The sequence below is a fragment of the Giraffa tippelskirchi genome, chromosome 14 (genome assembly GCF_054371585.1).
Source record: "Giraffa tippelskirchi isolate mGirTip1 chromosome 14, T2T-mGirTip1v1.2.pri, whole genome shotgun sequence".
Classification (NCBI taxonomy): Eukaryota; Metazoa; Chordata; class Mammalia; order Artiodactyla; family Giraffidae; genus Giraffa; species Giraffa tippelskirchi.
Window position 1 is genome coordinate 30,167,358 of NC_137288.1, and position 26,778 is coordinate 30,194,135.

Genomic DNA, 26,778 nt, shown 5'->3' on the forward strand with positions numbered 1-26,778 from the left:
TACATCACTTGTTTAGACGCTTCCTCTGGAGTAGAAAAAGGTTTCTTTGACTATAGTTATAGGGAATGGCCATTCCTCCCAGCAGCCCTCAAGAAATAACTGAGCACTATTGATGTACATATATTTCAGCTCCCATCCCCCTGGACTGGATAAGGCTGAGGAAAGTAGTCTGCTGTTTCCAAGCATGTCCACATAAAATAAAGCTCTAGTCAGAGATAATGATATCCTATTACTTACTATGACAACCTTCCCTTCAACTTCTTAATTCCCTTCTCCTCTAACGTCATTTCCTGCAATTCTCAGTTGACTACTTTTGCTCAAATCTTTGAGTAGGGTCTCTATCTAAGGGAACTCAAACTAACACAGACAGGACTTGTCAGTTGTCAGGAGTGTAACCTTGGGAGAGTTACTTACTCTCTTTCAACCTCCATTTATTTATCTTTAAATGGAAGGAACAAAAATATCTGCCTAATAGATTATTTTGGAAAGATTAGGAAAATAATAGTTGTAAAGCATTTGGCTTATTTAACTTCTATACAGAATACATCGTGCGAAATGCTGGGCTGGATGAATCACAAGCTGGAATCAGGATTTCTGGGAGAAATATCAACAGCTTGAGATAAGCAAATGATAACAGATAACGCTCTAATGGCAGAAATTGTAGAGGAACTAAAGAGCATCTTGATGAGGGTGAAAGAGAAGAGTGGAAAAAGGTAGCTTAAAACTCAACATTCATAAAACTAAGATCATGGCATCTGGTCCCATCATGTCATGGCAAATAGAAGGGGAAAAAGTAGAAACAGCAGCAGATTTTATTTTAGTGGGCTCCAAAATAACTGTGGATGGTAATTGCAGCTGCAAAATTAAAAGACGCTTTTTCCTTGGAGGAAAAGTTATGACAAACCTAGACAGCATATTCAAAAACAGAGACATAACTTTGCTGACAAATGTCCATATAGTCAAAGCTATAGTTTTTCCAGTAGTCATGTATAAATGTGAGAGTTGGACCATCAAGCAGGCTAAGCACCAAAGAACTAAGACTCTTGAATTGTGCTAGAAAAGACTCTTGAGAGTCCCTTGGGACTGTCCTTGAGATTGCAAGATCAAATCAGTCAATCCTAAAGAAAATCACCTTGAATATTCATTGGAAAAATTGATGCTGAAGCTGAAGTTCCAACACTTTGGCCACCTGATGCGAAGAGCCAGCTCATTGAAAAAGACCCTGATGCTGGGAAAGATTGAGAGCAGGAGGAGAAGCAGGCAACATAGGATGAGACGGTTGGATGACATCACTGATTCAATGGACATGAGTTTGAACATACTCAGGGAGATAGTGAAGGACAGCGATGCCTGGTGTGCTACAGTCCATAGGGTCTCAAAGAATCAGGCATGACTTAGCAACTGAATAACAATAACAACAAAGCATTTGGCATAATGAATAGCAAATATATGCTGAGAGTTCAGTGAATATTAAATCTTCAGTTATTCTTACTTCTCTTATGATTTGTAATTGGGCAAACCCAGGTGGCTCAATGGTAAAGAATCCACCTGCCATTGCAGGAGATGCAAGAGATATGGGTTTGATCCTGGGTCAGAAAGATCCTTTGAAGTAGGAAATGGCATTGAAATCCATTCCAGTACTCTTGCCTGGGAAATCGTATGGCCAGAGGAGCATGGTGGGCTACAGTACATGGGGTCACAAAAGAGTCAGATATGACTGAGAACACAAACACAAGAACAGAGAAAGCTTACTAAGGGAATGCAGATGTACATTTATATATATATATATATATATATATATATATGAAAACATTTACCACCGCTACACTGTCTAAAACCACAGGTTTTTGTAGGTTTTTATATACACTCTATAGTATTCATGCCCACTGTATAATGGACATTTTTAAGATAAGAATTTTCATTTGTGCATTCAATTCTACTGATTAGGATATCAACCTCTGGTTTTCTTTGAGGCTATATAGGAAACAAGTTCTGCAATGTATCCCAAACTCTAAGGTGTAAAGTTCCATATGTTTATGGAGAGAAATAGGGATGTCATGCTGGTTTTATCAAAGATGAACAACAGATATTGACAAGTCTATGAGTTCCTTTTGTGTACTGGCTAACTCCCCTAGATTCACAGGTCAGGATATGTTCAAATTGATGACACCACTTGGAGTACAGGAAAATAAATGAAAAGCCTCATTTCTGGTAAATTTATCCTGCTAACCAGTGTATTGTAAAATTGCGTTCAATACAATATAGTAACAAAACAATGGAAATGGTATTGAATTGTTTTCAGCAAATTTTCAGCAAATCTAAGAACTTTGAGTCAGTGTGGATAGCCCAAAGTCATGTTTGTGTGTATCTACTGGAGAGAAAGTCATAACGTATTTACATAAATTAACTAGCCTATTTAAATCTTTGTTACAAACCTGCTATTGGCTGAAATACTGATTGTTATAATTGTGGTTGTTGTTATAATTTATTATAATTTTCTAGAATATTCTTCTCCTAGAGATGTACATATTAAATGTCCAATCAGAAAATATTTATAGTTGCATACAACTAAATTTATGTAACACTCAATGGAACATTCTCTTGAGAAAGCAAAATGATAGAAAATTAAGTTTTCAACATGCATGCAAGCATGCTCAGTCACTCAGTTGTGTCTGATTTTTTGTGACCCCATGTACTGCAGACTGCCAGGCTTCTCTGTCTATGGGATTCTCCAGTCAAGAGTTGCGGAGTGGGTTGCATTTTCTCTTCCAAGGGATCTTCCTGACCCAGGGATTGAACTCTTGTCTTCTGTGTCTCCTGTATAGGTATGTAGTTCTTTATCATTGATCCACTTGGGAATCTTTTTTTTTTTTTTTTAATAAATTGTATTTAAAAATGGTGAACATATATTCAGAGACAAGTTTTAAGAGTCAGATGATACATTATTTTGAATCAAATTTAATTTATTTGGTCAGTTTTTCTGTCTATATGATTTTTAAAAACGTGAGTAAAGAATAAACCAAAAGTATCAAACTTTAGTTTTGTAATAAAAGCAAATCTTCCCCATTGTTTTCTAGAGGGCAGCATTAATCTACATTGATTTACCTGGTACCCTCCCCACACCATATAGTAATCTTATTGCTTTATACTCTCACACTGTTATGAAAATTGACCTATTATTATTTGAATAAGAAATACTGGAGAACTAACATATTCACATACAGACATTTCTTGTGAAGCATGGTACAAGGAGGGATGTGTGTACGGCTGTTTGACAGAAATGGACAGAGATAAATCAGATAATTTTTTGTACCATGATGTATACACAAAATGAAACACTAAAAGAAGGTGGTAGTAAAGTACTGATGATGTGTGGTGTACATAGCTCATTTAGATGGCCCAATGCAAAATTAAAGAGAAATATGAGGCCAGCTTCCAAATGGAAATACACTTCCACCTCTAGCTTCCAGGTAAAAGGAATGATTTCACTTGAAATCATTGAAATGAATGATTTCATTTGAAAAATATAAATAATAGTGTGGATTCTCCTCATCACTACATACAGGGCCTTAGCTATCTTATGTGGGTAGATAGGAATTTATTGGAATTATATATATATATACAATGAATGTGAGATAGAATTTTTGTGTGTTTGCAAAACAGCCAATTCTTTTGGTTTACACAGTCTTCATTATTGTGTTTTCATTTGCATGAGTTGGCTGATGTGTAAGTGTATTTTATGGGAATGAGGGCAACAGAGTCGTTACAAAAGAAATGCATATGTTTGTGGGTGATTAGATGAATAATAGTTTTATTACTATGCGTTAGAGAGAGTTCTCTGCCTTGTCCCCCCAAGGTGTGAGTGGGAATTAAAGCAAGTTGGCAATTACAAAGCTCCTGCTGCTGAATGTGAGAACAGGCACTGCAGTTATTGGCAGAGACTCCCCACCCCTCCTTCCTTCTATCTTGAGGCTTAAGACAATTTTGGAGGCCAGTCGTTTCTCCTCTGCACTCTACTGGCTGTTGCAGCCTGAAGCTAGCTTGTTATAACCTACTTAGGCAGTGGGGAACTGTCACTCACCACTTCAGAATCAATGGTTGCAGATGGAAGGTTGGATGCAGTGCCTTTTCCCCCTGCAGTAACAAGCAGTTAATAGATTTTATTATAATTATTTTAACTGCACAAGCTCAGAAGGAAACTTAGATTAGGTATGCAGGTTTGCTAATCAAAATCACATACACTTGCACACAACAAAGGGCAGTGGAATCTTTTGAAGGCATCATTCTCAGAGCTGAGTAACATTAATGACGATACAAATAATAAATTCATTCCATGGGGAATTTGTTTGCATGAACCTGAAATGTCGGTTCATCAGAATTTTGCTAAAGGAAAGAAATATTCACCAAGCTGTCATCAAGGGAGTGACGTTTTGTTGATATGTATGTACATAGGACCATGTCTCTATGGATATGTGCATGCACACATATATAGTTGCTTTCATATAGCTCAGTTTTTTCTTAATTCTTCCAGGGAGCATAGAATGTTTAAATATTTTCAAAAACTGAGGGTCACATCTAAAATCAAAGGAAGAAAACACATAGTTTCTTCTTCTCTGTTTGTCAGTTATAATTACTGATCTGGAATTTGCCTTAATCCAAAGACTGTTCTGTTAGAGGAAGTAAGAACGTTTTTTGCTATAATTTTTAAATCTATATTTACCTGTAACTGCATACTGAAAGTTCATAATCACATTCCATCTCCTTTACTTTTTAATTTTTATGCTAGGGATTAAGAAAAACTCAGAGAAAAATTAATGAAGTGAAAATCAGAAATAGAATGAGAAGAATCCATTGAAGGACTAATGTGACAGATAATTTTAGGGTTATTGGGAAATCTCCCTTATTAAAAAAAAGGTTCCCTTGTCTTTGAACTTGAAATTCCACCAGTAGCTATTTCATTCTTATAGGTCAGAGACCTTGTTTCCGTTATTGTAAGAAACAAGACACAGTCTTATACTACTGGCCAGTTTTGTGACATCATTCTCTTGTCTTTTCTTCTCAAAGTCTGCCTCCCAAAATGGAGGCTGAAAATGCCGGATGCTCAATTTCCCAGCTCTTTCTTTCTGAAGCAATGACCATATGAACCAATTCTAGCCAATAAGAAATGGGGCAAAACCTACTGGAGACTTCTGGAGAAAGCTTTCTTCCATTATAAAACACAAGGAATCCTCACCCATGCCCCTTTCTTTGGACATTTTCACATAGACACAATGAAAGTTGCTATAGAAGCTGTCTAGTGAACAAGAGAAATTATCACTCACTCCGTTATGAAGACAAAACAGAAATATGGGGCAAGATCCTAGCAAAGATACTGGTGAACCAGTAAAACTCTGTAGCTATCCATATACAGGGCAATTTTTGTGGCAAAACTTTCCAGAAAGCATTTCTTTCCAGATGTTCTTTCTCAAAATTAAAGTTAGATCAATAAGAATTATGATGTTTAGCAGATACCAGTCAAAAATATAACATATATTCTCGATAACATTGTCATTTAATTAGAAATTAATTTAATGTATACACATCAATGAATCTTTGTATATTATATTAAATTGTAGCTATGTCTGGCTTTATTTAACATTTAGTGTGCCACTCTCTCCCACTTTTTCTGGACCTACAGTGAAGCAGGCTACTTTATGATCAAATGTTTATAAAAAATCTTGGGTAAGATAAATCAAGTTGAGTATCAACAAATTTCATACTTACCGTTATAATGTCATTAAATATTAACTATTATGTGATTTCCCAGTTCTTATATTCCTTTTGGGTTTGAAAAAGAGAAAGGAGTGTTGACTAAAAAAACCAACTTTGATTTGATTGGCAAATATAAAGTGACTCTTTTTTCTTTCCTAACACAACCTGACAACTCAATTAGTTTCTTTCTAAAAGTGAAGAAAGAACCAGGGTACAGACAAATTAGGATAATGTTATGGTTGAGTGGTAAAATTTTTCTTAGTAATAATTCCATTTTATTCTTCCTTTTAAGAAAGGATGCATGTGTGCTAAGTTACTTCAGTCGTGTCCAACTCTTTGCGACCCTCTGCAACAGTAACCTGCTAAGCTCTTCTATTCACAGGTTTCTCCAGGCAAGAATACTGGAACGGGTTGCTATGCCCTCTCTGTGTGATATTCCCGACCCAGGGATCAAACTTGTGTTTCTTATGTCTCCTGCATTGGCAGACAGGTTTTTTACCACTAGTACTGCCTAGGAAATCCTTAGAAAATGTAGGTATTACATTAAAAAATGAATAATTTACTTTTTAAACATTAATAGATATGGTCTTATTGAGAGTTTGAGCTTGATTTTTTAAAAGTAGCTTTGATTCAATTAAAATTACAGTAAATAATTTAAGTTTTATATTAAAAGAAGAAACGTATAAACAATCCTTTTCTTAACCAACAGGACCCAAGTTGTATGTGACACAATTTAGGTTTCAGCATCCGCCAAATGATAGGATCTCTGATCCACCTCTAAGCGGTCATACCCTCTTCTTTAGATCCTCTCAAACAGGTGACACACCATCTGGAAGGAGGAGTCAGAGCAATATTCCAAAGCATGTGGTTTCTGATTTATCCCGAGTAGAGGAAGCTCTTAAGCTGACATTACCGGGTGTTATGCATTTATTCATATTTTAGCTATTCTTCCTGATAGATCCACTCAGTGGGGGTTTTCTTCATTTCCTAAGAGGCTGATAAGTTTTCCCTCCGAAATTCATCGCTCACATGCAGGCATACTCATTTACTTACTCATTTATTAAACAATTACATTACTAATTTCACAAATGATCTGCTGTTGTTTAATCGCTAAGTTGTGTCTGACCCTTTGCAAACCTGTGAATTGTAGCCTGCTAGGCTACTCTGTTCATGGGATTTCCCAAGAAAGAATACTGGACTGACTGGAGTACGATTTTCTACTCCAGGGGATCTGCCTGACACAGTAATGAAACTCAGGTCTCTTGTGTCTCCTGCATTGGCAGGTGGATTTTTTACAACTCTACCACCAGGGAAACCCCTATACATGATATATTCTGAGTCTTATGCTCAGCAGACTATAATGATAATATAGCCACAACATTTTGTCATCAAAGAGTAAGGAGAAACTAGCATTTGAAGTTAATACCCTGAGCGGGGCATAGGTTGAGGAAAGATAAAAAAGACATGTGGATCAGACCTTGTTACTTTTCTTACAATTTTAGAAACTTCTCCCATTGTAAAGTTGAAAGCTCTGAATGACAGCTGAAATAGAGTACAGAAAGCTCTAATGGTTTCTATTTATCAGTGGTTCTCAAACTTTAGGATGTATCAGAATCGTTGGAGCTTATACACAGATTTCCACTCCCATGATTTAGTAGGTCTAGGATAGAGTTGAAGAGTAGCTTTACTAATATATTTCATAGCTGCGGCTTCTGGCTTTGGTACCACATTTTGAGAAGCACATCCATGTTATTGCTTGCTGTGGTTGTTCTGATGACAGTTTAGGATATTGGGAAGATGTGAAAAGAGATGTAGGAGAATGAGGTCTGTAGGAAAGCATTCTTTACAGGTCCCTCTGTCTAAGCTGTGCCGGTGGATTCCTTCTGTTTCTGAGAAACTTTCCAGGAGATAGGTTGGATCACAAGCAATCCAGTGGGACAGTGAAATGGGGAAGAAAATTAATTGTTAATGGGATTCATTGCCTGGTGGTATCCCTAAAAAAGAGTGATCCAAATATGTCAAAGGATATTTACATTTCAGAATTAACAAACACTGTATTGTCTGAATTTCCCATGTTATTATGCTCTCAGTGGGGGAGCATCACCCACTCTTATGTTACCTAGTTTGCTGCAGAAGAAACAGAAAGTGACTTATGTGTCTTTCCCTCACTGGAACTGTAGCTCTCTAATACATGTAGCTTTTCTATACATCCCGTAACATTTCATATAGATTACTTATTGCAAAGATGAAGACGTGTCTTTGTTAATTTTCTTTTATTTTCTTTTTTTGAAAGGGTGCATGAGGCACACCCTCTTAGTTCCCTGGCCAGGGATTGAACCCATGCCCCCTGCAGTGGAAGCACAGAGTTTTAACCATGGACCTCCAGGGTAGTCCCTATTAATTTTCCTTTAATCCTCTTGGGTTTCGGTTTCTTTATTTATAAAGTGAAAAATGACAGATTTCATCCTAAAGTTTTATTGTAAGTATTAAAAGTGCTCATATATGTAAAGCATAGAGATACTGAAGGGTACATAGTAATCTATTGAATATTAGCTAGAGATACATGTTTAGCTTTTTAAAAGCATGCTGCTGCTGCTGCTGCTAAGTCACTTCAGTCGTGTCCGACTCTGTGTGACCCCATAGACGGCAGCCCACCAGGCTCCTCTGTCCCTGGGATTCTCCAGGCAAGAATGCTGGAGTGGGTTGCCATTTCCTTCTCCAATGCATGAAAGAGAAAAGTAAAAGTGAAGTCTCTTAGTCATGTCCGACTCTTCGTGACGCCATGGACTGCAGCCTACCAGGCTCCTCCATCCATGGGATTTTCCAGGCAAGAGTACAAGAGTGAGTTGCCATTTCCTTTTCCATTAAAAGCATACTAGTGTACTTAAAAAAGCTAATTTTTCTATATTTTAAACATAGAAAATTTGGAAGAGTTTTACAGTGAATTCTTTATATCAACTATAAAGATTAATGCATTTTAAAGTAAATCTCAATTATCAATAAATTTTCCTCAAGTATTTCATCATTCAAATGATTAATTATAGTTTAAATTTTAAATAGATGTTTCCTTTTGAGCTAAGACATCTAATGATATCTTCAGTATATATTGACTGGACTTTGATGAATGCAAGCATCTTTGTAATCCAATCCCTTACTTTATGAAGACACAGAGCATCAGCTGCACCCCTGAAAGTTCCACATGCAGTTCTTATTCAATCCCTGGCTGTATCCTAACCATCCCAGGTCCCCACCTCTAAACTCATGAGTTCTAGGTGTTCCATATCTTTGCCAACATTTGCTGCTGACCCTCTTTTCAATGATAGTGCATAGGTACTGGTGTCTCATTATGATTTTAATGTATCCAATCACTAATTTGTGCCAAGCACTGTTAGATATGCTTATAAGTCATTTCCATATCTTTTCAACTACTTTGCTATCTAACAAATTGTTGCGGAGAAGGCAATGGCAACCCACTCCAGTACTCTTGCCTGGAAAATCCCATGGACATGGGAGCCTGGAGGGCTGCAGTCCATGGGGTCGCTAAGAGTCGGACACAACTGAGTGACTTCACTTTCACTTTTCACTTTCATGCATTGGAGAAGGAAATGGCAACCCACTCTAGTGTTCTTGCCTGGAGAATCCCAGGGACGGCAGAGCCTGGTGGGCTGCCATCTATGGGGTCACACAGAATCGGACACGACTGAAGGGACGTAGCAGCAGCAGCAGTAGCAAAAAATTGTTGGGTGTCTTTATTTTGGGTTGTAGAAGTTCTTTATTTCTTCTTGGTACTGGTAGTTTGACAAATATCTTTCTAGTGAATATTTTGCCCCAGTTTGTAACTTGCTGATTTATTTTGACAGTGTATTTTGGTTAATAGAATTATAAGACTTCATGAACCATGATTTCAAAGTAATAATTTCTTTTTTATTTTATCATTATTGGTGTGTGCCTTGCTTAAGAAAACTTTAATTGCTTACAAATTCTTGGTTCCTTTCTTTTTCCATATCAAATTTGGAGTAAGTTTTTCAATTCGTACATTTCTATTAGAATATTTATTAAAACTGTGTTAAATTTGCATTCAAATAGGATAGAATTATTATCTGAACAATACTGAGTCTTGTGTTCTTGAATGTAATGTGTCAGACCATTTCTTTAGACTTTCATAATTTATTTCATGATATATTGTAGCTCTCAGTAAAGAGGTTTTGTACATCTTGTTAAATTTATGGATACATGGTTGATATATTTTGATGGTATTATAAATGAAAAACTTTTATAAGCATATTTTTTATGTTTTTAACACTAATATAAAAATATTAATTTCCTTTTTGTAAATTAAGCTTATATTTTATAGCACTGATAAAACCAGTTGCTAGTTCTAGTAATTGTTTTATAGATTTTCCTCTGATTATCAGTATCAATAAGCATGTTCTGCAAACAAATGGTTCTAATCTTTCTTTTTAAAAATTTATGCCTTTTATATATTTTTCTCACCTTATAGCAAAAACTAAGACTCCCACTGCAGCAAAGAGTAGAAGGATTAAGAAGGTATGTTCTTGCCTTGTTCTAGATGTTAGAAAAACTGTATCCATTGTCTCAAGAAGCACGATATTAACTATAGATTTTTTTGCATATGTTTTTATTCAGGTAGAGAGAATTTCATTTGAATCTTTAGTTTACTCAGAAGTTTTACCATGATTTAGTGTTAAATTTTATCAAAATTTGCTGATAAAATTTCTAGAGCTTTAATCCCTTTGTCCAAGGTTTGAATTCTACAGCTTTCTGCCTTGCTCTTTGTACTCACACATTTTCAAAAATGTAACTCTTATCTGTTTTCCTACTGAGGACAGTTGTCAGACTTGTAGGAAAATTGGAAATGGAAGAGGACCCTATTATCACTGAAGCTATATATATATTTTTTAAAATATCATAAGAGATTAACAACTATATACCAATAAGTTAGGGGATCTAAAATAAATAGATTCCTAGAAACATACACTGTACCAAGACTGAATCAAGAAAAAATTATAAAACAAATGAATAGACCAGTAAAAACTAAAGATATTGGATGAATAATAAAAAAAATGTACCAACATAGAAAACTCCAGAGCCAGATGGCTTCACTAATAAATTCTGCCAAACATTTGAAGAAAAATTATTCATAGCAAACCTTCTTAATCTCTTCCAAAAAATATAAGAGGGAATGCTTCAAACCCATTTTATAAGGCCAACATAACCCTGATAACAAAAATAAAGAAAGAAAGAAAAGGACACCACAAGAAAAGAAAACTATAAGCCAATGCCTCTGATGAACACGGATGTAAACATTCTCAACAAAATATTAACAGACCAAATTCAATAGCACATTGAAAGATCATACCTTGACCAAATGAGATTTATCCATAGAGAAGCAATAATGCTTCAACATAAGGAAATCAATATAACATACATTAACAGAATAAAGGATGAAAAACACAAGATCACCTTAACAGATGCAGTAAAAACAGTTGGTATCATTCAAAACCCTTTCATGATAAAAACAGTCACAAATTAGGTATAGAAGGAACTTACCTCAATAAAATAAAGTCCATGTATGAAAAACCTACAGCAAACATATTTAAGGATAAAAAATTGAAAATTTTTCTTCTAATATCTGGACCAAGGTAAGGATTCCCACTTTCACCACTTCTATTCACATAGCAGATCTTCTGTAATCCCACCCAGAATAATTAGATTTAAAAAAGGAAAGGGCATCAAAATCAGAAAGCAAGAAGTAAAATTGTATGTTTTCAGATGATCTGACCCTAAACGTAAAACACTATAAGGACTCCACACAAACATAACAACAACAAAACTGTTAAAACTAATAAATGAATTCAGTAACATTGTAGGATAAAAATCAAAACAAAAAAGCCAGTGCATTTTGTACAGTAACCACAGACTATTTGTAAAGTAAATTAGGAACACAATTCCATTTACAATAGCATAAAAATAATAAAACAGAAATAAACTTAGTCAAAGAATTTTAAAAAGTGTCCATTGAGAACTATAAAGCACTGATAAATGTAGATACAAATAAATGAAAATCCATCCCATGTTCATAAATTGGAAGAACTCATATTATTCTTTCCCATATTACCGTATTACCCATAGCAATTTACACATTCAATTTAAGTCCTATCAACATTCCATAGAGAATTTATACAAAAATTAGTGAAAACAATTCTAAAATTGATATCAAACTATAACGGACTCCAAACAGTCAACTCAATCTTGAAAAAGAATAGCAATGCTGAAGCTATCATGTTTCTCGATTTCAAACTACTTTACAAAGCTACAGTAATCAAAATGATAAAGTACTAGTTTAAGAACACACATAAGCACTGATGGAATAGAATAGAGAACATAGAAATAAAGCAACACATGTACAGTCAATATAGTCAACTGATCCCCAGCAAACATATCATGATGAGATGGTGGGAAATGATCACCTCTTTAATAAATAGTGTTGAAAAAACAACATAGCCACCCAAATGAAAAAGAACCTTATTTTACATCATACAATAAAGTTAACTCAAATGAATGAATGTATTAAGCATGAAACTTGAAACTGCAAACTTTCTAGAAGAAAATATCAGAAAATCTGTTTTAGAAATTTATTAATTTTTGGCTCTGGTGGGTCTCTGTTGTGGTGCACGTGTAGTGCTTCTCATTGTGGTGACTTTGCTTGTTGTAGAGCACAGGCTCGAGGCATGTGGGCTTCAGTAGTTGCAGCATATAGGCTTAGTAGTTGTGACTCACAGGCTCTAGAGTGTGGGCTCAGTAGTAGTGGTGCTCCAGCTTATTGCTCTATGGCATGTGGAATCTTCCCAACCCAGGGATCGAACTTGTGTCCCTTGCATTGCAAGGCAGATTCTTATCCACTGGACCACCAGGGAAGCTCCAGGAAAGCTTTTTGATATTGTCCTTTGCAATGATTTTGTGAATAGTATGTCAAAAATACAAAAGCAACGGAAGCAAAAATAGACGGGTATGACTACCTCAAGCTGAAAGCAAACAAATAAACAAACTTCTGCATATCCAAAGAAAAATCAACAATATGAAAACACAACCTACAGAATGTGAGAAAATATTTATCTGAAAAAAGTTTAATGTCTAAAATATATAAAGAACTCATATAATTCAACAACAGAAAAAAACCCAAACCAACTGAACAAATATACTGATTAAAAATTGGGGCAAGGAATAAACAGATTTCTCAAAGGAACACATACAAATAGTCAGGTTCTTGATTTCACCCATCATCTGAGAAATGCAAATCGAATTCACAATGAGATACCACCTTCTCAAACCTGTTAGAATGACTTTTCAAGAAAAATTAAACATTGGCAAATATGTAAGGAAAAGGACACCTTGCGCATTATTGATGGGGTTGTAAATCGATATGTTCATTCTGGAAAACAATATTGAAGATCTTCAAAATATTAAAAACAGAACTATCATATGATCCAGCAATTCTGTTTCTGAGTATAGAGATATGCACACTATCATGCTCATTGCAACATTATTCACAGTAACCAGGACATGGAGGCAGAATAGATATTTACCAGAAGAATGAATCAAAAATATGGTATTTACATACAGTGAAATATTATTCAATCATAAAAAATAAGGAAATCCTGACATTTGTGATGACATGTTTGAACCTGGAAGACACTATGCTAAGTGAAATAAGCCAGACACAGAAAGAAAAATACTGCATGATATTACTTATATAAGGAATTTAAAATAGTTCAACTCAGAAGTAGAGAGCAGAACAGTGACTTCTGGGTAGAGGTGGAAATGAGGAAGTATTAATAAAAGGCTACAAAATTTCAATTATATAAGGTGAATAAGAACTAGAAATCTACTGTGCTGCATAATGTCCATAGCTAGTACTGTATAAAGAGTGTGCTAAAAAGATAGATCCTATGTTAAAAATTATCATCATTAATAAAGAAGGCCGTAGAATATTTTTCAAGATGATGGCTTTATTTATGGCATAGATTGTGATGATGGTTTAACAGATATATACTTATCTCTAAACTCATTAAGTTCTATATACTAAATATGCACAGTATTTTGTTGTGATTTATACCTCAACAAAGTGGTAAAAAAAAAAAAAATACCTAGGGAAAAAAAGGATGAACTTGGGGATCTAGGGTTCCTTAATGATAAAAGATATATGAAAAAGGATAAATTTCTCTCCACCTTTGGTATTTGCTTAGTAGATATCAATACTTCCCCACTCTCCACTAACCACATAGAAGCTATTGCTGATTTACACATGCAAAATGGCCTTTGTTTTTATTCAGTTATGACAATGATGGTTAGAGCTATGAAATAATATGAAATTAACACTGACAGCTAACGTATTTAAATGCTTGATCATGGAAGATAACACTTTCTCTTCAATAATTATTTAACTGACTTCTAACTACAACTGCTAATAACTTCATGCATTTTTGTATAATATTGTATTTTCAAATATTTTATTCCTCTACTTTGTACAGAAATGATGTCTTTACCTTCTCGTCTTGCCCCCAGAAATGGTCTCATATTTCCCTGGAACCGAACATGACCAGAGCTTCCTTGGTGGCTCAAAAGGTAAAGAATCTGCCTGCAATGCAGGAGATGTGGGTTTGATCCCTGGGTCAGAAAGATACCTTGAAGTAGGAAATTACAACCCACTCCACTATTCCACCTGGAGAATTCCATGGGCAGAGGAGCTTGGTGGGCTACAGTCCATGGGGTTGCAAAGAATCAGTACGATTGAGTGACTAATACTTTCACTTTCTAAGTGAGAAGGTTAACCCTTTGTATGATTGTTTTTGGGTTATATTTTTCCCAGAATAGAAGAGACTTGTATTTGAATGATTTTCTATTTATCAAAGTTTAGATTCAGTTCTTACTGATATTTACAGCATTGAGATGTTAAAAGTAAATATCTATTTTTGAGATGCTTAAAATTTTGTCTTTCATCATTAGCATATTCCAGGGAAAAATTTTTTAAATTTAAGTTACATTTTAAATTGGTGTATATCTTCTCTACTTTGCATAAGAAGACATTTTAGTTGACGTTAGAATGTTTTCCAAATGCTTAAAGTTCTCTTTCTTCCTGTACACATAGTAGAATTGTGCTTTTGGCATCATGGATCATTGGGACCATGTAACTAGCTCTGGCCATTGAGTAATAAAGGCCAAAGAACTCAGTTATACACCTGAGACCCTACAGAGCTTCACTATATCATAGAGATAGCAATGTTTCAAATCATGGCTTCTCCATCATGCTGTTTCTAAGTTGGGATGTCACTCAGGAGAGCTTCCAATCATCCTTTGGAAGATGAGCAACTAGTAAATTATTATACTTGTGTTGTTTTTAACCACTGAGATTTGAGTGTTGTTTTCTGTTGTGCAATGATGTGTGCTAAGTCGCTTCAGTCATATCCTGCTCTTTGTGAATCTATGGACTGTAACATGCCAGGCTTCTCAGTCCATGGGAATTCTCCTAGCAAGAATACTGGAGTGGGTTTCCCTGCCCTTCTCCCAGGATCTACCTGACTCAAGGATGGAACCCACATCTCCTATGTCTCCCACATTGGTAGGTGGGTCCTTTACCTTTAGCGCCACCTGGAAAGTCCTTTAAGTCTGATAAACTGGAGTGAGTAGCCTTTCCTTTCTCCAGGGGATATTCCCAACCCAGGTACCAAACCCAGGTCTCCTGCATTGCAGGCATATTCCTTACTGTCTGAGCCACCAGGCTAAATTTCAGAATTCACCATGTCTACACAGACTAATGATGTCATTACAAAACTTCCTTCTAATTATAACATTTAATAATAATAATTTAAAAAAAAACTGTCATATAGACACTATGTTAGAATTTTGAAACAGAGTAATGAACAAAAAATAGACATGGTCTCTGACCTTAAAGAAATTTCAGTCTGATTGAGGAAATAGGCATTAAATGACATTATATAATCCTAATTTATGTATCCCTTTATATTTGAACTATGTTTCAGTTGAATCAGCACAGGAGAGGACATTAAGGCCACTCATATTTACTTCGTATTGATAGGGGTGTGCCTTGAGACAGGAAATTTCATATTTATAGAGAGATAATTCACATGGTACAATATTTAAAAAAGTAGACAAAGTTCTAGTTCTAGATGATGAGTCTATTTTTAAACGAAAACAGTGATGGTAGCAATTATAGGAAGCCAACTCAGATGCCAAGGAGTGGGTCAAATAAACTGGGTTTCTGCACAGGTATGCAACTCCAATAGAAAATCATGAATTTTATAAAAAATTCAGGTAAGAGCCAACATGGCACAAACTACCATGATCAGAGCTGATGCCACATTTAAGGCAGCAAGACTAATTCAGTCCATCATTATTTTTTACTATGTTTGCTAATGTGCTTTCTGAAATATTGAGAACAGTCTGAGCCTCCTGCAAGGTGCATCAGAAACTACCCCTCAGTAATGATCGAGAGACAAAGAACAACATTTCAGAAGCAGAATTCTTCTTCTAAAGACTACTGTACAGAATCACTCTTCACCAAAAGTTTCTGTTCCATATGTATACATGCACATTAATTGAAAGAGTAAGTTAAAAATCAAAAAGTGGAGTCAAGTCTATCCAAAAACCATGAATGTGATTGTTGTTGTTCAGTTGCTAAGTTGTGTCTGATCCTTTGTGTGACCCCGTTGACTGCAGCACACCAGTCTTCCCTGTCCTTCACTATCTCCCAGGGTTTGCTCAAACTCATGTCCATTGAGTCAGTGATGCCATCCAACCATTTAATCCTCTGTCACCCTCTTCTCCTCCTGTTCTCAATCTTTCTCAGCATCAGGATCTTTTCCAATGAGTCGGCTCTTCCCATCACGTGGCCAAAGTATTTGAGCTTCAGTTTCAGCGTCAGTCCTTCCAATGAGTATTCAAGGTTGACTTTCTTTAGAATTGACTGTTTCCTTGGACTGATCTCCTTTCAGTCCAAGGGACTTTCAAGAGTCTTCTCCAGAACCAAAATTAAAAAGCATCAGGTCTTTGGAAATCAGTCTTCTTCATGATTGAACACTCACATTCATATGTGACTATGGGAAACACCATAGCTTTGATTATATGGACATTTGTTGGCAAAGTGAAATCTCTCCTTTTTAATACACTAAGTTTGTCATAGTTTTTCTTCCAAGGAGCAAGCATCCTTTGATTTAGTGGCTGCAGTCACTATCTCCACAGTGATTTTGGAGCAAGAAAATAAAATTTGCCTCTCTTTCCACCTTTTCCCCATCTATTTGCCATGAAGTGATGGACTGGATGCCATGATCTTAGTGTTTTGAATGTTGAGTTTTAAGCCATCTTTTTCACTCTCACAGGTTTATTTTCCTGTTTGTTTGATGAACTTCTAACTTTTATAATTTGTCTTAATATCCCAAGTCTAGATGCACTCCCTCTTATAATGGCAGTCACTTGAATCTCTTCACTGAATCTTTCATTCCCACAAGAATGGAAGCTTGGACTTCATACAGTTATTTGCAGAGCATTTGTGCTTGATGTCCTTAGACATCTCTTTGGAAGCTGGAAATCTTGGATGGCAGAAAAGCCATCAAACCACTACAACATGAGCCAAGGTTTATGGTGCTTAATATTTTTTCAAGAAATGTATTTATTTTAATTTACATTTAGATGAGGTTTACAGCAGCAGATGGAAGGAATTTCAGTCAATTTGTAAAAAGAAACAGGCATTTTAGCCAATGAGATAGCAAAAAGCAATAGTATCCAACGTTCTCTTTACTGTTTTGGACAACCATTTAGAATAAAGATAAACCACCAAGAATTCTCAAGCGAGATAAAAAATATACATATATTTTCTTAAATTCATATGGAATAAGGCCAAAAGTTTTCCAAAGAGATAATTTAAGCATATTGTATTCAAATCTCTAAAGAAATAGTTACCAACTAGGTATAATGACTATGATTTCACCTTTATTGCAAACATTATTATTTTACTCCAAAAAATAATTGCAATTGTAGTTATGAAAATACATGTGATATAGAACCAACACACCTACTTATTTTTGAGTTTATTTCCATAATTAATTTTCTATAATGGCTATCTCAGCTTTAGTTTTGTTCATCAAAAATATAAGAGATGATATTTTGGCTAGAGATTGTTATAAACTTGAATATACATAAAATTTATAGGAGGTATATACACAAATTTTAAAGTAATTTCTAAATATTTGTTATCCTTATGCATAAATATGAGAAATTCTATCATAAGATCTAAGGAAAAATTAAGGGATATTTTCTAAATCACAGTTAGCAATATTTTTCAAAAAGAATAATTGCAGTACAGAACATTAGAAAAGAATTAAGTGCTTACCAAGGAACACTAACAAATTTATCAAAATGAGTTTTCTTTTATTTATGAGGTTATCAATCTGTTGATCTGGCGAGTATCTTAGCCATAGCAAATCTTATTTTTAATAAAGATTTGCCATGATTTCTCATAGCTTTATGCATAAAATTTTAGAAATATTGACATATATACATTTAACTTCTTTAAAAGTAGCTGAATAATTAATTAAAAACAACACTGACTGTGTAAGCTGTAGTGGGATGATTATTAGGATCCAAAAGTCACTTGGAGAACATGCTAAATATAGAAAAAAGTATATATGTGGAGAAACACACGTGAGTCAGGAAAATTGGTAGATTACTGAAAATAACATGTGTAAATATCTGGCACACATATCTTTACTAGTCAGTTTACTGTTATGACTATGTGATTTGAAAGCCTTTTGGAGATAAAAGGATTCCAGATCTGGCATAGAAATCATATGAGATCATTAAAATTGCCCAATTTCTTGATCCTATTTGTAGAGTTTCCATTTCAGTAGATCTTGTTAGAGGAAAAAAAATCTATGATTTGAGCAGTGTTGCTGTTAATTTCTATATGCAGTGATGTTTGGAAACTAGTAAGATCATGTATTTCTTTACTTGTGCTTGCAGAAAAGTAAAATGAGTTGTCAATAGACAACAATGAAACTATAAACTGAACTGGGAGTCAAGATCATGCCTTTTTCTTGCTGTGTAAGTACTTACGCTAAATTATGCACTTGTTTTCTGATCCTCTGTGACTAGTTAGGTAACATATGGGTAGTCAAATTTTATAAGGTTTTATTTAAGGCTCTAGAAGAAGGTCTCCAATCTTACTGTCCAATAATCGGTGGGTTTCAGGAGGAGGTCACATCTTATATCTTTATTAGATAAAAGTTTTAGTTATCTGATAACACTTTGGTTATCTTCAGTACTGTCCTGCCAAATATGAAACGTGGTTTGGCACCCCTCCCCACAAAAGCCCAAACTGTGTGTGTGTGTGTGTGTGTCTGTGTGTACACATACATATTTATCTCATAAATTTGAGAAAGTAAAAATAAATAGATATGTCACATAAATTAGAAATTATAACAAAATATGGACTACTTATTGCAGATTCTATATAGGCTACTGATACTCTCTGGATGGTGTTTTGATTTTTACTGCTTTTATAGCTGAGGTCCATCTATGACTACAAATGACTAATAAGTACAGTTTGGACAGTTGGTTGATATTCTGTATCTGTTTCCAAGTAGGAAGAAATGAATAATGAAGACATGCACAAGCTTCACGTTCAGAAATGACATCTAAATTTTTGGATAATAGTTTCAAATGCTGGAAAAAATGTTTCCTCAGTTTTTGTGCTATTTTCAATATAAATGCTACAAATTGCATGACACATTAAACTTTTACATATATATGTTAATAACACCTGCTCCACCACTTTATTACTTCAAGACAATCAACAAAACAATAGTCAAGCCCTAATTTATAGTGTTTGTTGATTTCTGTGAATTTCAAGCTATGGATATGATGCAACTAAATGTGGGGTTGGGAAGAGATGAGCAGTAGCAAATCATTGTATGGCTTTCACACTGTCAAGATGGAATAAACATCTGTTGGCAGTTGTTAAGTAGCTGAATTGTGTCTGATTCTTTGCAACCCCATGGACTATGACATGCCAGACTCTCTGTCCTCCACTATCTAGTGGATTTGCTCAGATTTTTATCCATTGAGTCGATGATGCTATCTAACAAACTTATCCTCTGTCTCCCCTTCTCCTTTTGCCTTCAGTATTTCCTAGTATCAGAGTATTTTCCAGTTAGTTGACTCTTTGCATCAGGCAGCCAAAGTATTGAAGCTTCAGCTTCAGCAACAGTTCTTATAATGGATATTCAGGGTTGATTTCCTTTAGGACTGACTGATCTTCTTGCTGTCCAAGGAACCCTCAAGAGACCTCTCCAGCACCACAATTCAAAAGCATCAATTCTTTGATGCTCAGCCTTATATGGTTCATCTCTCACATTCATACATGACTACTGGAAAAACCATAGCTTTGATTATATGGACATTTGTTAGCAAAGTGATGTCTCTGCTTTTTAATATGCTGTCTAGGTTTGTTATAGTTTTTCCCCCAGGAGCAAGCATGTTTTAATTTCGAGGTTGCTGTCACCATCCACAGTGATTTTGAAGCCCAAGAAAATAAAATCTGTCACTGTTTCCACTTTTTCCCCATCTATTTTCCATGAAGTGTTGGGACCAGATGCCATGTCCTCAGTTATTTTTAATGCTGACTCTCAAGCAAGCCTTTTCACTCTCCTCTTTCACCCTCATCAAGAGGCTCTTTAGTTTCTCTTCACTTTCTCTATTATGGTGGCATCATCTGCATTTCTAAGGTTGTTGATAATTCTTCTGGCAATCTTGATTCCAGCTTGTGAGTCACACAGTCTGGCAATTTGCCTGAAGTACTCTGCATATAATATAAGTATACAGGTAACAGTATACAGCCTTGTCATACTCCTTTCCTAATTTTCAACCAGTCCATTGTTCCACGTCCATTTCTAACTGTTGCCTCCTGACCTGCATACAGATTTCTCAGAAGACAAGTAAGATGGTCTGCTATTCCCATCTCTTTAAGAATTTTCCACAGTTTGTTGTCATCCACGTTGTCAAAGGCTTTTGCATAGTCAGTGAAGCAGAAGTAGATGTTTTTCTGTGATTCTCTTGCTTTTTCATGATTCAATGGATGTTGGCAAGTTGATCTCTGATTCCTCTGTCTTTTCTAAACCCAGCTTGTATTGTCTGGAAGTTGTCAGTTTATATGCTGCTGGAGCCTAGCTTGAAGGATATTGAGCATAACCTTACTACTATGTGAAATGAATGCAACTGCATGGTAGTTTGAACATTCTTTGACACTGCCCTTCTTTGGGATTGGAATAAAAAGTGACTTTTCCAGTGGCCACTGCTGAGTTTTACCAATTTTTTTGACATATTGAATGAAGTACTTTAACAGTATAATTTTTGAGGATTTTAATTGGCTGGAATTTTGTCACCTCCACTTGCTTTGTTGGTAGTAATCCTTCTTAAGGCCCATTTGACTTCACACTCCAGGATGTCCGATTCTAAGTGAGTGACCACATTGTTGTTTCTGGGTCTTTAAGACCTTTCTTGTATAGTTCTTCTGAATGAACATAACTATCCTAAAAACCATAAATGGTAACATGCAATAAAGCCTAGAAATTTAGGAAGATATGTTGGTGGTTTTTCTTTTTAATTAGTTTTTCATGTTTTATTTGTTTTAAATTTAAGTGAAGTGAATGTAATTTAATTTTAATACTAACTCTTTTTAATGATTGGCTTTCAATTTTCCAGAAAATTTAAAAATTGATGTTTATGAGCCTGTATGTCCAGTATACCACCAGTTTATTTAACACTTTGGTTGAAAATATAAAGAAACGGGAGCACACTAATATGAAAAGTGAACCCAACTGTGGGAAATAAATGATGCTCCAATTAAAAGCTGCTAACTTTAAGATGATTCAATGTGGCTTTGAAAGCAAAATTTCAGCATAAGAATTTATCTTTTAAGGTCCTGTCATATTTCATGTTGAATTGAGGTCACTGGACTAGATATAGGAAATCATATTTCCTTCTGGAAGAATGATTTCACAGCAAGTCACGGAGTCTGAAAAACTATTTGTAAGAAAGCTGGAGATAAACATGATACAAATAATTCATGACAACCATGACAGGATTAATAGATTGACCACTGTTCTTGCTCCCTTATTGTTCTATTGTTGAGATCCTATTCCAGTTTTAGAATAATTTGTGCTTTTTTTGATATTTAATTAAAGGTGAACTTTACCAACACCATCCATTCCCATGTTTTTCTGCCTTGGCTAACTCTTGATGAAAATGGATACAGATTATGAGATGGCTTTTGTTGTACTTGCTATGAAATATCAAAAGAATTCCTGAGAGCTTATTGTCTGTAAATACAATTTTAAAAAGAAGTAGAATATAAAGGAAAGATATATGTTTTTAAAGTTTCCTGTTAGCTTTTTGTCTTTACATCAGAAAATTCATTTAGCAACTATCTACACAGTTCAGGAAAGTTCACAATGAAGGTAAACATTTAATCAAGTTATAAAGAATGAATTCCTAAAATATGGAGCACTTTAGGTAGAATATCCATGGAAAAGTTGATGTTTTTTCCTACTACAACCAGAAATATTTGTTTATTCACTCGAAAGTCTGAGCTGTATATTGTTAGAAACATATGGTGGGCTTTGTGTGCTGTGTGCTCAGTCATGTCTGATGCTTTGTGACCCAAAGGAAGGTAGCCTGTCAGGTATTTTCCAGGTAAAATTATTGGAGCAGGTTGACATTTCCTAATTCAGGGGATCTTCTGGACCCAGGAATCAAATACACATTTTTGGTGTCTCCTGTATCGGTAGACAGATTCTTTACCACTATGCCAACTGGGAAGCCCATTGTGGCCTTTGGAGGTTACTAAAGATGACCCAGGAGAAGGGGATATCATATTTCCTGCCACAGAGGAATTAGTAATCAAGTTAGGCAACTCAACTGATTCACAAGAAACCACTAAAAAGATTTTAGGATAAGATTTAAGCATACCCTAAATTAAATGCTTAAAGATATAAATTATGTGATATGAATGATATAGTTTGAAATATATGGCAGCCTTATAGATCCTCATAAAGAGAGAAAATGTGTGCATGAGTGAATGAGTTAGTGTGTAAGAATTCATAGGTAAAAATTCATAGGTGGAGAATTAAATCTTAAGACGTTCTCTGGGATTTGATATTTTGCCAAACTGTTCTTTGGGATTTTATCAACTCATTGGAGAAAAATTAAAACAAAACACATGCACAAAACAGTTAAGCAGCAGTAGAAACTGATGTCCTTAACTCATATACTAGGAAGCAGTAATCAAGTGTATATTAGGAAGGGAGGTCATGCTGGTCCAGAATCATCTGGAAAGGCCTGGCAGAGAAGAAAGGATTCAGTTCAAACTTGCCAAATTGGTTAGTACTTTTCTCTGCTCAGTAGGACAAATACATTACAGGAAAGCCAAACAAGAGAGTCAATAATCTGAACTGAGAATGGGATCTGAGAAGTAGTGATGAGCAACTGAACCAACAGGTCAATGATGGTGATTTAAGAGTCAGTGCTCAAGGGGCGCAAAGGGCTATAGTGTAGTAGATTCCGGAAGCTGAACTAAGAAGTTGGGACTTCATCCTCAAGGGCAGCAAATGGAAAGATTTATTAATTTCTTCTGGAGAAGGTTTTAGGATTAACAATGTCAACATTTTTTTTTTTCAACATGTCCTAGGGTGCCAGTGTTTCTTCTGAACTGACCAAGACATCTGGTGCACTCAGCAGTATTTTCAGCTTCTTTTTGCAGCAGTATCTGTTTGGCTGAAACCCTTTATGGCTGTACCACTACATAGCGATTGCCCAGGTTGAGGACTAGAATGAGGTAAGTTAGATATTTACCTCAAAAACTAAATTTAAAGGGCACAAAAATGTATTAATCAAGATAAATATTTATTTCAGTGGAATATTTAAGAAACAAAAATCAATGCAAAGTTGCATATCAAAAAATATCAAAAAATAAAGACAGAATCAATATTTGTAGTAAGTATTTGCATGCCCTCCCTATATCCTTTGCTCCTCTCAGGATGTGAGGACATAAGATAATTGTTACTCTGATGTGATTGCCATGAACATTTGAAACTCAAATAAGTTCACTCACTTGCTTAAAACATAAAAAACTGCAAACCTAATTAATCCTATGCCAAAGGAGTACATTTTCAGCTTCAGCTGACTGGCATGTTCTTTTCTGTATGCTTTCTGAATCAATTTGGGGAAGGGGAAATTCAGAGAGCTCAGAACATTCATGATGCTTACTAACTTAAGCCTAGAAATCTTGTTCTGTTATCATGTTGATTCCATGACACATTCTTTCACCTGAATTTATCTGTTAGGACTTAAGCCATAGGGGGGATGTGGACAGGGAAGCATAGGAATAGGTAAACAAAATTATCTTCAAAGAAGAAAATTAAAGAATTTTTCATTTAAAGAGAGACTGAGAACAAACTACAGTCTAAAGTAAAGACTGTAAATCACAGGCTAATCACATGCAAATAATGTATGGCTCTTACACTGCATCTTACACCTGCATATGACCCTCAGGGATTAAAACTAGCTGAATCCATTGCCTTTTGGCATAGTCCCTGAATTAGGTTTACCAGTAAAACCAACTCAGATAAATTTTTATTTATTATTTAGCCAATGAGGATGGTTCCAAAGCCACTAATTAGCAGTTTTAATCTCTCTAAACCCCCATCATATTTGGATCCAGGATTCTCATCCACACCTTGTGTTCCCATCTGCATTTGCTTTGATTTGCCACTTGGCCATTCATACTGACCCCATCTGCACAATGGTCTCTGCCAGCCCAGAACCTGGTCAGTGGCATTAGGGAGATGGATACTGGGCCAGAAGATAGCAATGAGGGTTGTAGGCAGTATCATCAGAGCAGAAGAGGCGAAGGCCTGAAGCCAGAGCTGATATTCAGTCTATTGGGCCTAGGAGTTAGGACTGAAGTGCTAGGTGCACGGCAGGTGGACTGATGAGATGGCCGGGCAGCGGCAGTTTGGAGTTGGCAAGGTTCTGCTCACAGTTTGAGTGCAGCAGTCTTATTAGCATGGCTGAAGTAGTGGCTTAATGCACTGAAGTTGCTTGACAAATGCATTGTCCCACTTTCAAAACTCAAATAAAAGCTCAACAGGAAAGCAAGCCTCCTGCATGTGAAAAGATATTGCTCTTGGACCAAGCACTTTTGCTTCTAGTGAGAGAGAGAAGGAGGGAAAGAGCATTACCCTATCCCATCAGGGCAGCAATAAACGTCTATTTATCTCAGTGAACCAACCCACAAGAGGTAAATAGGGGCATTGCCTATACCATGGATATGTTGAGAAAATTAAATGAAATAATGTTCATGACACAGACTTAAAAAGAAAAAAGTCTCATACCTTAGAATTTTTGTATTAAAATAGTGCTTGTTTTGAATATGCTACAATGCTCCTCTTATGTTTCTCCTGAGAAGGGATTTAGAAGTAATTTGACTTACTTTTATCTTGGACCATTTGCATTTTGCCCCCAAATTCTAGCTAAGATTTGATTTTGTCTATTCCCTAATCTTATCTTTTGTGTGTTTTCTTGTTTCTGTGCTGCAATTCATGCTACTTTTTCTGCTTGAAAAATTTCTTTGCTTATATTTATCTGTCAGAATTTTACTGACTTATTCAAGTTCCACCCTAAATTTAATGTTCTCTGTGAAAAATTTGTCTCTTTTTGCTACATGAAACTTTGAAAACACAGCCTTTGAATTTTGTTATGCTACAATATGCCTTATCCTTATGATATAGTCATTTATGTCCTTGAATTATTTCTTCTCACAGATTTTAATCTTCTTTTGGGCAAGATCCTTTTAAGGCCCAGGGAAGGCTTCTCTTCATAGCTCTTCAATAGATTTGTTCAGTATGAACCAGAGATTCACCCTGGACTCTTCTATTCCAAATTTCCTGTGCAAAATATATCTAAGAAAATCCAAGCGTGTCTTCACTGTTCTTAAATAGTGGGAATTTCACTTTTTGTTTACGTTTTTGTGAGTGAAGATGGGAATATGACTGGGATCATTTCTGAAACAGAAATTTTAGTAAACTTTTCCCTGACTATGAGAGAACTGGCAGAAAGTGTCCTGTAGAGGGCTTTCCATGTAACCTTAGGACCCACACTGAAGTGGGCAGGCGATAAGATGCAAAAACATATTCATCTGAGTCACTGGTAAGAGAAAGTATTCAAATCTCAAAACATAATAAATAGCAGTGATATACATGAAACCCCCTTGCATATTTTTGGTACCCAGTAGGTGTTCAGAATATGCTAAACTCAAGGCAAAAGAAACAAAAATAGCAGACACGACTTTCATTAATGGTGCTAAATAGCGAAACAGGAAAAATGAAGAATGAAGAACCACCTCAGTTGATTACTCCTTCCTGTATCAGACCCAGGACACACTCATTCTCAACCCAGACAGCTGGTGAGATAAGTACGTATGTGCAGAAGCTCATCATGCTTTTCGTTAACAAATTGGTCACACCAGAATGGATCCTGTCATTTTGGTTTGGTGCCCAAGGGGAAGACATGCTGTCAGAATTCTTTACCATCTTAAGTCTAGTGAGAAGATGAGAGTAAAGTTATAACATTAGTTCCATTTATCTTAGGTCAGCAGTTTGGTATTATTCATCTTCAGACTTTGGTCAAGATTATCATTGCCCGTTTTCTGATTGTAGCTAATTCAGTTCCAATGAATTCCTAATGAGACACTTTGAGCCAGCTTTCCTGTGTTCTATGCCACTTACAAGACATGTGGCTAAGCCACTTAACTACCTTCTACCTTAGAACTAGCCTGAAATTTGCCCCTTATTGCTTGCCTTCATCTCTGCTTGTGTCTGTTGTCAATGCCTAATTATTAATTACATCCCTTTTCATTCTCAAAAGTATCTACATTTT

At 35.5% G+C, this 26,778-nt stretch overlaps 1 long non-coding RNA gene across 1 annotated transcript in view; it reads right to left on the bottom strand.

Moving 5' to 3' along the window:
• Positions 1–26,778, bottom strand: part of LOC145534410 (uncharacterized) — a 79,805-nt gene that overhangs the window by 14,800 nt on the left and 38,227 nt on the right. The gene's annotated exons all lie outside the window — the stretch shown is intronic.